This window comes from Protopterus annectens, chromosome 7.part0 (genome assembly GCF_019279795.1).
Source record: "Protopterus annectens isolate FY-2018-M chromosome 7.part0, PAN1.0, whole genome shotgun sequence".
NCBI lineage: Eukaryota > Metazoa > Chordata > Ceratodontiformes > Protopteridae > Protopterus > Protopterus annectens.
In genome coordinates this window covers 957997086-958010671 of record NC_056739.1, presented here as the reverse complement: position 1 = coordinate 958010671, position 13586 = coordinate 957997086, and the positions used below count along the sequence as shown (strand labels likewise).

Below are 13586 nucleotides of genomic sequence, written 5' to 3'. Positions count from 1 at the left end.
ACATCCCGAGATCAAGACACAATCCCTTTGTTTATAAGCTGTTCACTATAGAAGGACTTTCTTACAACTGACACATGTTGGTCAAAAGTTAGGTCACCGTCCACATAAGTTCTCAAATCCTGAACAACTGGGTCAACTCTTAGGGGCGTATTGTCAATGTGGTAGTTAACTGTGGTAGATTACCTCCCAAAAGATACAATAATGCATTTTTTGGCATTTAGTTTTAGACATTGATTTTGACACCAGTTATTTAGAGACAAACCTTCCTTCAGGATGCTAACATATTTATGGATTCAATGACTGCTCCTAGCTTGCAGTCATCTGCAAACTTAGCCAGCCAGATCTCTTTGTATTGGCTTTCACTACAGAAAAGTAGATGCCAAACAGGAGAGGTCCCAGCACAGAACCCTGATGTGCTCCAGTGGTAACTAGTCTCTTTGTGGAGGTAACGTCCCCTATTTTGATTATCTATGTCCTATCTGTGAGTCATTTGGCAATCCAGCAGGTGCCATATGGGTATATTTCCAGTTTATTTAGCTCTTCTTCTATGCCTGAGTGGGGAACTGTGACAAAAGCTTTAGCCAGGTCAAGGTATGTTGTGTGTACCATTTTGCCTTCATCCAATGCTTTGGTTACCTTTTCAAAAAATACACCAGGTTGAGTAAGCATGACCTGCACTTGATGAATCCAAATTGAGACAGGTCTGGTGTTTGGAGGTTCCCTATGTCCTGATTTATTCATTCCAATACAGTAAACTCTCAGTTAACTGGATCTCAAGCAAACAGAAAAAAAAAAATCGAAGAAATACAGTACAATTTTCATGTGTTGCACTTTCTGCCTGTTAGCACTTTTTAAAGTAATTTAAGTTGTTTTTTTTGTTGTTTAACTGTTGTAGGCTACACACTAAAGTGCGCGAACCTGTTATAAGAATTTAAAGTATTTTTTAAAAGTTTATTGTATCTTCTGTTTAAAAAAAAGAAAAAACAAAAAAATATTCTTGTTTCCCGCCTTTTCTAAGCTAGTCCAGTCCAGTTTTCAGGTTCTGCTGAATTCAGGGCTGTGGCATAAGTTTCTGTGTTGCCCATATCCTTACTTGGATAGGAGGAAGCTTCTCTGTTCACTAGTGAGAGTGGGGAGCTTTGAGCAGCCTATCTGTCCCTGGAGGAGTGGTCTCAGCTCAGCAACTAGTAGTTTATTGGCCGTTTTGGGCTAATTCCTATTTCTTTCATCTCTTTCATCTTTCTTTCATCATTAAAACCTGCATTTGCGCGTTTTTGTGCTTGTATACTATTCAGCCAAGCTCCTCGTGGTGTCCTGCAGAGTACTACAAGCAGCAGAGCAACAAAAGAGTAACTTTCAACTGATTAAGTGTTTTTATTTCTCTGCATTTTTCTGTGACTGCTTATCTCGCCGAAAAGCGATTTCTAGCATTTCTGTGCCTTAAAAAACTTTCTTTGCTGCATACTATACTGTTTTTTTCCTGTTAGCACTTTTTAAAGTCGTTTAAGTCATTTTTTTGTTGTTTAACTGTTGTAGGCTACACACTAAAGTGTGCTAGCCTGTTATAAGCATTTAAAGTGTTTTTGTAAAAGTTTATTGTATCTTCTGCTTAAAAATAAAAACAAAAAAACAAACAAAATATTCTTGTTTCCCGCCTTTTCTAAGCTAGTCTAGTCCAGTTTTCAGGTTCTGCTGAATTCAGGGCTGTGGTATAAGTTCTTGAGTTGCCCATATCCTTACTTGGATAGGAGGAAGTTTCTCTGTTCACCAGTGAGAGTGGCGAGCTTTGAGCAGCCTATCTGTCCCTGGAGGAGTGGTCTCAGCTCAGCAACTAGTAGTTCATTGGCCGTTTTAGGCTAATTCCTATCTCCTTCATCTCCCTGCCTTAAAACCCGCATTTGCGCGGTTTTGTGCAGTTTTGCGCACCGCCCAGCGCAGGTTAGCTAGGGTTAAACTATTCCAGGCTCCACGAAGTCTGCTCTTCAATTTTTCCCTTAGAACTAGGCAAACTCTCAAATTAAGCACTCTAACTTTCCTTTTGCAGCCCATCACTTGCTCCAAGCCCTCAGTAAGCACTAATAAACGCTAACACTACACTTCCCCTTTACTATACAGTAGTACAAGGCTCCCTATTCTTCCCTACCGGACAATCAGTAAATCAGTTCATTTACCTATACAGGCATGTCCAAAGGGCAGTTTCAGGTATACTCTCTAGTCCAGCTGGTGAATCTGGGAATATTGAGGCAATGTTACAGTTGCCTCATGTACACAGACAACCCTCTCCTCCTTCCAACAAACACAAATGTATGTGAGAGATGCAACCAAAAACTGGTAACCAGAAACGATAAGAGCAGGAAGCAGGTGAAACACTTTTATTTGTAAGCGCTTTCGGCTCGGTATTACCAAGCCTTCATCAGACAAACAGTGAATGAAAGGCTCTCTGCCTTAATATACAATAGTAATTAATATCAATTAAACAATTAGTCGAAATTTAAAAAAACATTTCAATAAATTCATTTAAACTTATTCTCAACCTAAGTTATGATATTCTTTGTTGAGAAACATAAAATTGTTAAAACATACAAAAATCCTCTCTCAGAAAGTAGAACAAATATTGTAGTGAATAAAATAAAAAATTAAAAATTAATTAACCACTCTTATGTGTGATAAAATACATAATAACTGTAAAATAAATTTTATTATTGTTATTGTTAAATCTCATATTTAAGACTTAGTACAATGCAAGCTTAAAATACACAATTAATATTCATGTGTGAATATAAATGTAAATATGAATATAAAAGTGTAAAAATATGTATATATATGTGTGTATAAACCTAAATAATAAAGCTCAAACTAGTTCAACTACTATAAATGTAAATAAAATCTATACTCATTAATGATGTAGAATAAACTTCTTTTCAAAAATTGTATTATTGCTAATGAGTATTTAATAATTGATTATCTATTAAGTGATAGTAGCTTTAAGACACACTTAATAGACAAAAATTTGTTTAATCCAGGAAACATATGAGCGTTAGTAATGATTTGCCATCTAAGTTCATCAAGCTCTAATTTTAGATGCCAAGGACCTCCTCGAATACCAAGAGTTCTCTGCTGTAGTGCTATAAATTTAAATGTATGTGTGGGATTATGTATGATATGCTTCGCAAGAGCATTATTTGTGTCTTTGGTATTGATGGCATAATAATGCTCATAAATACGTTGTTTTAGTTTTCTCTCTGTCTTCCCGATGTAAAAAACATTACAGGACTGACAGAGAGCGACGTATATTACTGCCTTAGATTCACAGTTGAACTTAGAATTAAGGTAATATGTGTGACCATTAATAGTACAAGAACGACTAGTAAGGATATGTTTGCATTGGGTGCAATGACCACACTTAAACATACCCTTTATATTCGAATGTGTAGTACATATGTCGTTCTTTTTTTCTAAAATACTTTTTAGATTAAAACCCTTTCTGTATGTCACTTTGGGTTTAGTTCCTAAAGAGTTTAACAGTTGTTCATTGCTACTAATTAGAAGCCAGTTTTTGAACAAAATCTTCATGATTCCATAAGAGTCGAGAGAATAAGTATTAATAAAACTGATCTGGTACACCTCGCTATCAGGAACATCAGAAAGATTAACATTATTATAATTCGTGTTGGGTGGACTTTCACAAATTGGATCCGGGTTAAACAAGGAATTATCATCATTGATGAAAAATTGTACAGCTTGGACCCTATTCAATAATGGTTGAAAAAGACCTTGCTCTCTTTTATGTTGAACTTCAGTTCTCAACAATGTTACTAAATTTAAAGGGTAACCTCTGTTCAAAAACATATTCTCCAATAAATTACACTCTTGGTCAAAATCACAATCATCATTAGTCATTCGCGCGGCTCTAACTAATTGTCCCTTAACTACGGCCCGCTTTTGATGTTGAGGATGATTGCTGGTGTAATGTAAGAAAGTGTTTGAATATGTTGGTTTTGGTTTTAACAGTTTATTGGAATTGGAGTCTTATGTGAGAGATGCAACTATACAGCCAAACTGGAAGTCAAGCTATCTCAACCCAAGGCTGGAACAGCCAGTCAGGAGGAGAAGGGAAACACTTGCAATACACTTCCAGTCTCATATACAACAGTCATACATGTACCAGCAAACAACACACATAAATACACAAAAACATACTCAGAGGCTCTAAATAAAAATCTGCCTAAGCAACAGAACCTCCAAAGCAGACATCCAAGCAACCTCCACCCTCAAACAACAACCACGTGTCACATACTTCACAAAGTCAGTGTGCCACGCAGCCAAAGCCCTTAAGGCATAACAACGCACCCAATACACTAGTAATAGGTGACTCTATTGCCAGGCACACTGACATTCCACTCACAAGAGTGAACAAGGAGAAGATTACTGTAAACTGCCTGTCGGGTGCCAGGATCCGCCACATAACACAAGCACTCAGGTCACTCCAAAACAAGTACAAATATGACTCTGTCATTGTACATGTTGGTGTGAACTACCTGAGACGTACCTCCCTGGACTACATGAAAAGAGACATAGAGGAGCTCTCTGATCATGTAGCCCAGGCAGGTATGACCCTGACCCTGAGTAGCATCTTGCCCTCACCAAGAATGATACCACAGTACAAAGAAAAAAAATGATCATTTTTAACAATTGGCTAAGCTATTGGTGTCGTTCAAAGGGGATCCAGTGTCTGTCAGCCTGGGACGACATGCACGACAAGCCACGCTGCTTTGCCAGAGATGGCTTGCACCTGTCGCCCTTAGGCTTTCGAATACTGGCCAAGGCTCTTGCCAACCCCATAGCGCCTTTTTTAGGCAAGGCTCAAAAGACAAACCCACCTCCATAAACAACACAAGTAACCAGAAACTGAGGGTAATGCTACTCAATGCCAGAAGTCTAAACCTCAAAATGCACACACTCGAGGCACTCCTTTGCATGGAGAAAATCGATATCTGTGCAGTAACAGAGAAACCTGGTTCAAGGCTCCAGAGAGCACCCCAGCACTACCAGGTTACAATCATACCAAACCTTTCGGCCCCAGAACCCGGACTGAAATACAAAAGTAGGGGGTGTATCCATTTTCATAAAGGATACCCACACCTCCGGGTTAGTAGCACAGCACGAGGTCTCGGAGACCATCCATTTGCAACTAACAGTGGGCAAAGCTGCTTTTCAAATCGTAGCTTGCTACAAATCACCAAACTTGTCTCAGGACCCCCACTCAGCATTCCTGAAAACATTGGAAAATATAAAGGTCCTACCTAACACCATGATATTGGGCGATTTCAACTACCCAAACATTGACTGGGATAACTACTCAAGTACAAACTCCTTTGCCCAACGCTTCCTAGAGTTTATAAACTCAAACGCCCTGGAACAGCTGGTCACCATGCCCACAAGAGGTGACAACATATTGGACCTGATCATCACCAACATGGGGGATCAGTGCTCCACACCAGAGGTAAACCCCTTGCTATTAAGATCAGATCATAAACTAATGACACTGGACATCCACATCCCGACCCCACCCCCAGTCAAGGAAACCACTGTGAAAACCTTTTCAAAAGCCAACTTCACACTTCTCAAGACCGAGGTGGAAAGTTTCCTTTAGTTGCTAAAGGATAATGCTGCTCAAACCGCAGAATCCTTTATAAATGCACTCTATGAGCATCTACAGGAATGCATGGATCGAGCCATCCCAAGTAAAACTAAGACTCATTCCTCCAAAAAGAGGAAACCAGTCTGGTGGTCCCCGGCCATAAATAAGCTATACAACAGAAGGAGGAAACTATTGCAAGATAGAGCAAAATCCCAAAAAGGAAAGGCATCACTGATCAATATTAGCAAGAAACTACGATCCCTCATAAAATCATCTAAGGCCAGTTTCGAAAGAAAAATTGCCAAAGACTCTAAAGATAATCACAAAGCCTTCTTTAGCTATGTCAAGAATCTAGGTTGCAACTCTCAGATATGCTCTGAGCTAGTGCAAAATGGCAAAAAATACACTGAACCAACTGACATTGCCAACATCCTGGCAGACAGGTTGAGTGCAAACTTCACCCCCCCACCCCCAAAAGGGCCCGTGTCCATTCCAGAAGAATGCAGAGCCCCAGGCATCACAGACATGCAGGTAAAAACAGCACTCTCCAAAGCTAAAAACACAGCATCAGTGGGACCAGATGGTATCCCAGGCTGCGTCTTACACGAGCTTCAAAATTAACTAAACCCTCACCTAAATTCACTGTTCAAACTCAGCCTTACCACAGGCTATGTACCCAAAGAATGGCGTACAGCAGCAGTCATCCCACTCCACAAAGGTTGTGCCACAACAGAACCTAGGAACCATTGCCCTATAAGCCAGACTAGCCTGGTCTGCAAAGCTATGGAGCGAATCATCATGGAACTCATAAACAGAGACATTGAGAACCTCCAGACACAGGACCCTACCCAATTTGGCTTTGTTAAGGGCAGGTCCTGCCTCCTAAACCTAGCTGACTTCTTTGAAACAGTTACCAAGGCCATAGATGAGGGAACGGTAGTCTACACAGCCTACCTGGACCTCACTAAGGCTTTCAACACCATTCCCCACTCTGGCATCATAGATAAGCTCAGCAGCTTGAACATTAACCCCTATGTCACGAGATGGGTTGCCAACTGGCTCACGGATAGAACACACATGGTCAGAGTTGCGGGTGCCATGTCCGACTCTAAACCAGTTACAAGTGGCGACCCACAGGGCTCGGTCCTGGGACCCTTCCTGTTCGGTATATACTTCTCTGAGGTACAGGCAAGCATGGGAAGATTATGGCTGACCAAGTTCGCAGATGACTGCAAACTGGGGACCATAATCGACTCTCCGGCTGACACAGACATCCTCCAGAAGGGCCTCACAGAGACAGATACCTGGTGTCAGAACCATGGCCTCAAGCTAAATGCCAAAAAATGCATAGTCATCCCCTTTGGGAAAAACAAAGTGCCCACGAATTATCACATAGGTAGTAATCCACTAAGTACGGAAGATGTAATTAGGGACCTGGGGACCCAGGTAGATAGCAACCTCTCCTTTGATAATCACATTGCCAAAGTGGTTAGAAATTCCTTCTATGTAGCCCACCTAATCACGAAAGGGTTCACATCTAGAGCAAGAGAGGTCATTGTGCCCCTCTACTCATCACTCATTAGGCCCATAATAGAGTACAATGCCCCATTTGGAATGTACCTTACTCGACACCTGCAACAGCTGGAAAGACCACAGAAGTACCTCACCAAGAGGACCATGGGCCTCAAACAGATGCCCTATGCAGCTCGACTAAAGAAACTCCAGCTCTACTTGGTTGCTTACCGCCTGCTCAGAGGTGATCTCTGCCTGACATATAAGGCCATGTCCTGCCCGGAATTAATGGACATGCTCCACCTCAAGAAAACCAAATCTCTTAGAGCCACACGCTCCAGTGAATTAAACCTCAGCACAACAATAAACAGGACATGCTGGAGGGATAGATTCCTGTCCCAGAGACTTCCCTTGCTCTGGAATAGAATCCCAGTTTATGTTAGGCAAAGCCCCTCACTGACCCTCTTCAAGAGAAATCTTGACGAGTGGATGGGAAATCGTAAATTTACCCCTGGGATCACTTCAATGGCCCTGCTAGACAGAGGCCCAGGAAACTAATTTAAAAGGGAGGCCAAAGCCAACACAGTCTGGCTAGGCTTATAAATGCCCTTGGGCAGATAGCCTAGTACCTACCTATGAACCTATGAAGTTGTAGTTATGCCCAAATACAGCACTTTGCCAAAACACATACAGTCACCTTGTTTTACTTTGCTTACTGTACCATTTTCTTTTCTTTTCTTATTATTACATTTGTTTTGCTCGGTTTGCTTTAAACACTCTTGTTTCACTTTGCAGTTCATCATTTCATAGCATACGTTTATCTTAAACATTTTCTTTTGTTAACAAACTTTTTGTACCTTCCGCTTACCTGATAATGCGGTTTATGCCCTTGTAATGCCCCTTTACTGTTTTTCGTATCGAATAAATAGTTTGTGTTATTTCTCATTACCTTTAATTCTTTCTGACTATGTTTGTGCACTTTTCTCTCAGTTTTACCTTCACTGCCGTCTTTGCACCTCATGGCTCTGAACATTCTTCTCTCTTCCATCCCAGTTCTGACACCATGTCGCTTTCGTGTCTGGGACATGAATAAAGAGTCTTTGTGGGTTCTGTTCAAGCAGCTTTATTTCATACAAACACATTACTACTGTTGATTATTGACTGTAACTTCAGTAACTTATATACAATTAGCAATTGTGAACATGCATGCTCACTCCCTGGCTGCTCCTTCAAAATGGCACTAAGGGTTTGCACGTGTGCAGGTTATAGATGTGTCAGTACAGCTTTGTATGCATCTTAAAGATGTAGCACACACTTTATATGATGAGCTACAGACACCTTTTTTCCCTCCTGCACAGTAGCTCATCTAAACAGGTGGAAGGAATTACAGCCCTGCACAGCTGGAGTGCTGTCTGCTATTTTAAACCATGTCTCAGTCACTACACAGGCATCAATGTCTTCCAGGGTGAGAAGAGCCTGAAGAGAGTGGGATTTCTTGTTCAGGCTCTTAGCATTGACCAGTAACACCTTTACATTTTCCTTTGCTTGTTTTGTTATTTTCGTATATTTATCAGGCTGGCATTGCCTAACAAATGCACTATAGGGGTAGACAATATTTTTGGCAATAACTGAAACCTAAAAGTGACAGATGCAGGCCATCCCTGGTACATTTGTGTGGTCTAGTGGTCATATCCTTCCAAGATGACAAATACTAGATCTCTTTTGAATGACACCAAAAACTAAGACAATTTTTGAAGTCAATTATTTTTCACTCCTATTGTGGCATCATCTTTGGAGAATGTACAATGCTGCTCAATTACCTCAAATTCTCAACATGGGAAGGACATTAGGGAGGGTTGCCTTTTTCAAAATAACTACCAGTAGCATGACCACTCAGAATGGCTGCAGGGTAAATATGCAGGCCTGCTGCAGTCACCTACGGGGGGACAGGGTGGGGTCTGTTAGTTACCTACATCACATACTGGAACTCCCCAATCTATGGATGTTCCAGAGGGTACAGAGGGGAATTTGCTTTCCTCCTCATCTAGATCAATTACTGGGGGAGTCAAGAAGATTCTAAATGTTTCATTTTTTTCAGTGACTTTTTTGGGGTTCGTTTTTGAGATAGCTCCAGTTCTGAAGAAAAGGAATTCCTTTTTTGTGGAATCTTTCTACATCTGGGGGCTGCAGCAAGGCTGACTAGGGATAAGACTCTACTGCTGAGATTTGGTATACAAGCCTGAAGACCCTACTGTCTGCCTGTACTTCAGTCAGTGTGATTTTGCTGGTGATGCAATGAGCTGTAACAGTACCACTGTTGTGATTGACAGGTGTTGTGGAATAAAGGTATTCAGAGATGAGAGACGTAGCTGATCCCAGTGCAAAGACGTCATCACTAGCTTAATAAGCACCAAATACAGTGCCATAGTATTGATAGGAAAAACTGGCAATGAGTACACCAGCTGATAGGAATATTTCAACAGTTAAGGATCCAGCAGCAAATACGATCTCAGGATTATTTTTTTACATCTTTATTATATCTTCACATCTGAAACAATTCCATAGATAAACATACATTAACAGCACAAAACAATCCACAATAACATTTTCCTTTTTCATGCCTTATACATATATGATTTTGTTTTATTAGTTATCATTCACGCCAACATTACATAAATTACTTAACATCTGCCTTCCCTTACACCTCACTCCTCTTCCTTTTCATTATTGTGCCTGCACTTTTGCCACAGATTCGATTTATCTATATGCAATTTCTCCTTATCTTTTTTAATGATCCCACTGCCAGTCCTTTTATCTCCTTTACAATGTTCAGTACTTCAGTTACAGTTGGTTTACATTTTGATTTCCAATTTCTAATAACTTCATTTTTGGCAGGCAATGACAATAAAGTAAGAAAGGCCTTGCTATGACTGGGAAATTCAGACCCTATACCCCAGGTCAAAGGAATAATTTCCTTAGTTACAACCATTTGCTTTCCCAACATTTCTGACAAAGTCCTCCATAGGGAATTGTTAAAATCTGCCAACTTGTTACATTCCCAAAAAAACATGTTCCCAATTACCTCTCTCTTTCCCATCACATTCCCAGCATTTCCTAGCTTCCTGAGGAAAATTCTGTGTAATCTGCTTAGAGTACAAAATACATATGCAAACACTTTCTAGCAAAAATTCGAAATATTTTGGACACTTTGCTGCATGTTTGGGAGCCATACAAATGTCTTCATATTGTTCTGTTGTAAATTGCCTTTCCAGTCTCTTCCAATATTCCAATCTTTTTTTAACATGGGAATTAGTCTTATAGTTTTTTATAGCATTCGCCTAACTGCACCATCTTATTCATGTGTGCCAACCCTAACCCAATCCCTAACCATAACCCTACACATTATGCTACTAAAAACATTTCCCTAACAGTACCACTGCTCAAAACCAAAGGATACGGAACACACATAACACAAAACATGCACAACACTGAATCTGTCCCCTTACTTAACTCTTAATCTAACCCTAAGCAGTGAACACTTGCATATTCACAACTGCTTTAACACAGTCTTGCACATCTTCACAACCACCACTCTTTCATTCAAACAATAATTTTCCTGCACACTATATAAAACTAAATTCAACCATATGTAATTCAGTCAAATCAGCATTCACCTATTTGTGCTCTTTTTTGTACCCAAAAAAAACTTTCTACCAAATGTGGATTCTACCTTTTAAGTTACACTTACTTACCACACAGATTTGATAATGCATATATGTATATACATGTGTATATATATATATATATATATATATATATATATATATATATATATATATATATAAAATATGGATCTACTTTGATCCAGTGAATTTACGTTTCATCGAAACGTAAATTTGCAACCTCACTAACACGAAAGTGCATTTTTTCAAAAATGCACTTTTGTGTAAAAAAATAAAACTTAAACCAGCAAACAAAAAAACACCAACACACTAAACACAATTATGCAGGGGGCAAGCTCCCCTGCACCCCCCTACTTTAATATTCTCACTCCGAGATCGTACTACAGTGGGGAAAAGGGAATATACCCCTATCCCCACTGTACCACGATCTCAGCAATAGTTTGCTTAGTTGTACATCAACACTAAACATTGATCTACAACTAACCTTACATGCAAACTGCATGTTTTTATTTATTTTCTTTTTTTTTTTATTTTTATTACTGTTTTTACACGAAAGTGCATTTTCGAAAAAATGCACTTTCACGCGAGTGAGGTCGCGAATTTACATTTCGATGAAATGTAAATTCTCTGGATCAAATGGGATCCATATATACATACATACATACATAAATTATATATATGTGTGTGCACACAGATAGTGATGAAGTGCTCCCTAGTCACTGTTGAGGTGTGTGGAGCTGCAGTTCTTGTGCAGTCTGAGAGATGCTTTCAAACCTACCCCGAGGGGAAGAGGCCACACCCTCTTTCTTATAAAAGGAAGGGTTTGAAATATAGAAATAGAAAGAGAGACAGTGCGAGTGAGATGTAAAGAACTGGACCTCTCTGTCAGAAAGACAGAGAGGAAGTAATGTGAAAAGGTACTCAGGTAGAGGCCTGAACAGTTGATGTTGGGTAAGAAATTAACTGTGAGTTATTTTCCTAAGCTGAATTTTTGAGTAACTTACTCAGCTTGAGTTATGAGAACCCTGTAAAATGTGGTTGAAGTGGTATCATGGCACTGTAAATAACCTGCACTGCATAAGGACACTACAAATAAATTTCACTGAAACTACACAGTGACTCTCAAGAGTGGTTACTATTGTTACTCATACCTCTCAACTATCGAGATTTTCATAGAATGTCCAGATTTTTGGCCCTTAGTTTTGGTCTGTCCTTCATAAAATATGTGTTTTTCTAGCAAATCATTAAGGATTGATGTCAATAAATAGCAGATATTTGAGTTTCAGACTTCATATTCTACAGAAAATGCATGCTAATGCAAATATTTTGGTATATCAACTTCCTAAGTTTATCAGAACAAAATTTAAAAGTTGTCCAGATTGTTGCGCCTTTGTCCCCCCATTATTTTGGGCTTTGTCCAAATTAGTTGCACTTACAGGTTCAGTAGTGTGTGTGTGTGTGTGTGTGTGTGTGTGTGTGTGTGTGTGTGTGTGTGTGTGTGTGGATTCATTATTTTTTTCTAATACTATGGAGTGATGCACTAAGTTCAGTGCTGTCAACCACAGCTACTAATGAATACTCTAGTAAGGAATGTTCAGTAGCAGAGCATGGGAAATTTGATGATGTAGGATGTTTTCTAAGCATGATTTAAAACCACTGTTCATAGGTTCATAGGTTAATAGGTTCATAGGTAGGTACTAGGCTATCGGCCCAAGGGCCTATGTAAGCCTAGCCAACAAGGTTCCCCTGCTTATGCCACCCAAGAAAGTTATTTTCCTGTGCCACTGTCGAGCAGAGACACAGAAGTGATCCCTGGGGTGTATTTCCTATTTCCCATCCACTCATCAAGATTTTTCTTGAAGAGTGCTAATGAAGAACTTTGCTTGACATAAATGGGTAGCCTGTTCCACAGTATGGGAAGTCTCTGGGACAGGAATCTATCCCTCCAGCATGTCCTGTTTATTGTGGTGACAAGGTTTAGGTCCCTAGAGCGTGTAGCTCGGAGGGATTGGGATTTCTTTAGGTGTAGCATGTCCAGTAGCTCTGGGTTTGACATAGCTTTATATGTTAGGCAGAGATCACCTCGGAGTGAGTAATGACACTGTACAACACACCAATAACTTATTACATTTTCAAAGGAACTGCAGATTTAGAAATTTTTGACAGCTCCATGGAAGAGATGGCAGGAGCTATGACTGCAACCCAGATAACACAAGTTTGGTTAGTGGACCCAACTCTAAAGAGTCAGCTGGGGAGATAAGGACTGTCAAGTGTTTTTGCTGGCTTGTCTATCCCAGAGATATGGAAGAGGTTGCTGCTTCTTGGACACTGGGGACATTAGTCTACCATGAGTTAATTGGCAGACATGTTCTGATAAGCTGTCATTACACAGTGGGTCTGGGGTGGAACTAGGGGTCATCATAAAACAAGAAAATGCCCTCTTCAGGTGTCAGGTGTCAAGATGATACTAGTGCTGAGTCATCCTGATCTCCCCAGTGCCCTCTTCACAGGTATTTTCACACTGTATTTCCCTTTTTAATGGGAACACAGTTTGTAAGGGTAAGCCAGATACGTACTGGGGATGGTGGAGGGGAAAACTGGTGAGGGGTTCTAGATGCAGAGAAAAGCCGATGGCCAAGTGTGGGATAAAAAATAAAAAATATACAGTTTAAAAAAAGATAATAACAGAGTAAAATAAAATTGAGCAATATCCTAATTCAAGTTATTAGATAATTTGTTTTGTGTTTTAC

The 13586-nt window shown here is 39.9% G+C and overlaps 1 long non-coding RNA gene across 1 annotated transcript in view; it reads right to left on the bottom strand.

Annotated features, from left to right (window-relative positions):
• The window catches only part of LOC122806799, a 167753-nt gene that overhangs the window by 21401 nt on the left and 132766 nt on the right, over positions 1-13586 (bottom strand). The gene's annotated exons all lie outside the window — the stretch shown is intronic.